Here is a 4,163-nt window from a genome sequence, read left to right as displayed (position 1 = left end):
ACTTTAGTATAAATGTTATTTGTAGTAAGTTTTATTTGATAAAAATAAATGTATTTTGTCCATAGTAAAACTTAAGTATATCAATAGACATACATACAAATACAATCGCGGATAGATAAATAAATAAATAAATAATCATTAATGGAGAAGATGCGTAGAAATTTAAAATTCTAAAAATCGGTTCGAATTGATCGGTCGAATCATGAACTAATAAAATAGTAGATTGATCAAAACCATAATCGTTGAATTTAAAAATTGCATTTGGACCGTTGAATAGATTGGGAATCGTCTAGTCGAATCAAACTGAGTTTCAACATGTTTTAAATTTTTGTCCAAATGACAACGTCATCAATGCAATTAGTCTCGCCTTGTCCTTCCATTCCGCAGCTATTGTCCCGCCGTGCTCTAGCTCTGTTCAATCGCGTTCCAACCTTTTAGCTGTGTCAACTCTTTCGTTATGCTTTTTGTTTTTTTCTGTGTTCTATTTGCTCTTTTCAAAAGGTATTTTTTATTTTTTTTACTATAATTGTTGCTTTTTGTTTGTTGGTTAATCTGTAATTTTTTATTTCTATGATTTAGAATTGTGAATGATCTTGAATATTGATTCTGATATACTGTGATTCTATTAATTGATTGATTTGATTATGATATACTTGATTTGAACCTTGATGTTGTTAATCTTTTTATTGTGTATCACTGTATCTAATTATTTATGTTGAAATTACTGGGTTGTTGTACGCCTGTAATATTGTTATTGGATTGTTGGTAATTTTAGATATGGATGAGAGTATTAATCAAGAAACACATAGGGATAATAATGCAGAAAATAATTCAACTTTGAATCATGTTGCTTTGAATGAAGCTTCTTTTTCTACTAAATCTATATAGTCAATCACAAACTTCTAATATTTAGAAGAAAATTGATCCAACTTGGAGATATATTACTTTACAAGTAATAAATGGAAAGTCGCAATAGCAATGCTTGTCTTGTCTGAGTATTTTTGGAGGAGGAAAAATTAATAGAATAAAAAAATATTTGGCAAAGATAGGTGGAGATATTAAAAAGTGTCCTAAAGTCTATTATGACGTAGAAAAACAAATGGAAGATTTATTGAAAGAAATTTAGAAAAATATAACTAGTAAAAAAAAAGTAGGTTTTAGTGAAGAGGATGGTGATGAGATTGAGGATGCAATTGATGAAGTAATAGTGGAAGAAGAACAACAAACACATAGTCAATTACAATCTAAACAAGTGGTTAGAGGCGATACAAAAAAAAAGTAAAAGAACTTCAACCTGGTAAGAATATCTGTTTGATAGTAACTTATTTTATACTTTCATTTTCTTAATTTGATAACTAATAGCATGGTTATGGGATTGTCACTTGTAGATGAATGATGGAGGTTGTTTGGTGGTTCTGCTCCATGTTTACAAAATATGGCCGTTCGCATTCTTAGCTAAACATCTACTTTTTTGGAGTATAAAAGGAATTGGAGTCTTTTTTATCAGATTCATACGAAAAGAAAGAATAGACTAGAGTATAATAAGCTCAATGATATTATGTATGTTACATATAATTTGAGTTTTAAATTCAGATAATATATATTTTATACTTTCATTTCATATCATTAGATTTTGTATAGTTAATATGTTATGCTATTTTGTATATATTGTATTTAATTTAGTTAGGAAAGAAAGATAAAATAAGAGTAAAGTATCGTTTTTGTCCCAAATGTTTGGGGTATGTCTCAAAATTGTCCATAACGTTTTAATCGTCCTATTTAAGTACCTAACGTTTTAAAATTGACTCAGTGTTGTCCTGCCATTAGGGATCTGTTAACAGAATTGACGGCGGGACAAAATTGAGACGATTTTGAAACGTTAGGACTTAAATAAGATGAAAATATTGGAGACAAAAATGATACATAGAAATAAATTTAGTTTTATCCTCTAATAATATTAATTTTTTATTGTACATAATATTCAATTATTTTTTAATTGTATATAAGTAAATTACACTTAATCACATTACTTTCATTCTAAATAAATTTATTTTTTTATAATTTTACACTTAAAGTTATAAGTTATTATAATAATATAAAAAAAGTTTATTTAGAATAAAAGTAATATGATGAAGTGTAATTTACTTAGATGTGATTAAAAAATAATTGAATATTATGTATAGTAAAAAATTGATATTATTAAAGGATAAAACTAAAATTAATTTCTATGTATATTTTTGTCCCCGACATTTTCGTCCTATTTAAGTCTCTAACGTTTTAAGATTGTCTCAATTTTGTCCCATCATCAATTCTGTTAACGGATCCCTAACGGCAGGACAATATTGAGTCAATTTTGAAACGTTAGGGACTTAAATAGGACGATTGAAATGTTAGAGACAACTTTGAGACTCACCCCAAACGTTTGGGACAAAAACGATACTTTACTCTAAAAAAAAAGAAACGAAAGGTGCAATATAATTAATTAATTATGAAAGTATCAATTTGGTTGTCTTTTGAATGATAAAAGAGGTTGTTGAAAAAGAGTCTGATCTTTCTAGTAATATTAAAAACTTACTTCGTGAGTATTATAGTTTATTTTCTTATCATTTATTACAATAATTTTAATTTTTAACTTATTGATAACGTGTTATATATTTCGTTAGATGATATTGATGTTGATAATGCTTAGTCATTACTGATCTAGCTGTTAGCTAATTTTATTTGTTATTTGTCTTTTATCATTATATTTTTATTTTTGCTTTAGGTTAACCATAACTCTGAATTTAGTGATGTGTGTCTTGTGTTTCTTTGTGGCCGTGTTTTGGACCTTGAGTTGTATCTTATTTTTAGAAATTAAATTTAACTAATTCAAAGTTATATTTTGTGCAAGACAAATCGCTACTAATTTCGCACTAAACTTTAAATCTAAAGATGCCCGAAAGATCCTCGTGAATGCCGCATATGCAAAGACTAAATAAAAGCATCAATATTATATGGATATCCTTATGCAGAAAGACCCGGCAATGGTTGATTGGTGCAATAAGATTGGGTTAGAGTTGTGGACTCAATATCGAGATGACGGCCGCTGATATGGACATATATATGACTATAAACATCTTTGAGTGTATTAATGTCGTTCTAAAGAGAACATGTAAGTTACCAGTAGGTTCACTTGTTAAGTCAACATATGGACGTTTGGCTGAGAACCCTTATTGTCTGACGATGGCAGGTACCTACCCCACATGGAAGATTCATAATGATAAACATTAAACTTACGAAAAAGATTTTGAACTACTGCACAGTAAATATCATCCATAAAAAGTACTCACCTCGATGCAAGCGGCCAAAGTATGGTGTCAAAACCTCTGGGCTTAAACGTCGAAAAACCCCAAAAAAATCCAAGACTGCAGCAATGTCAGTGGCTCAGTTAGGTTCTTAACTTGTCAGTTAGCAACTCTGCAAAGACACCTGTACAACCATGACAAAGTAGCCGAACCTCAGCTATACTTGTCGATCCCGTCGAGGTCCACAACATAGGGAAGCCACCGTAAGTGAACCCTAGCACCAGACTTGTTCCTGAATAGCGTCGTGGACAACAACATCATAATGTAACTACGTGCATAAATCTAAATCGTTGCCTTTGATGCAGTGGCAGACAAGATTTTGAACTTGTTTTGGAACCACAAAAAGAAACTGTGAACTCATCGATACAATCATCTAGTAGAAGTTTACCGAATAATTCTCCAAACCACACCCAAGCAGGCTTTCCCCCTCCATCAACTGCTCGAAGTCGCTTAGACATCCACTAACTGCATGTCCATCAATAGGGAGACCAAATTGGTATGCCACATTGATGGATAGAAAAATGCCAGTTAAGAATTTATGATGAAGATAGAATTGTAAGTACAGCCTTAACCGACGAAATTTTTATTATTAATTTAAAAGTGTGTCACAATGAAAAATAAATAACCGGGAATAGAATCCTGGGTCATGTCCCTAAGAGTTGATACAGAATGTAAATTATTGGTCAGGATTTTTCTAAATATTTTTTATGTTGAGAATGGAAAAATAAGAAAACAAGAAATTAAAGCAATGAGCAGATAACAAGAGGTGTTATCTATTTAAAATAAAAGTCCTTGATTATGGGAGATTAATTGGAGTTT

This window comes from Arachis duranensis, chromosome 6 (assembly GCF_000817695.3).
Source record: "Arachis duranensis cultivar V14167 chromosome 6, aradu.V14167.gnm2.J7QH, whole genome shotgun sequence".
Taxonomy (NCBI): domain Eukaryota; kingdom Viridiplantae; phylum Streptophyta; class Magnoliopsida; order Fabales; family Fabaceae; genus Arachis; species Arachis duranensis.
The sequence above is the reverse complement of the archived record's forward strand: the minus strand, read 5'-3'. Positions refer to the sequence as shown.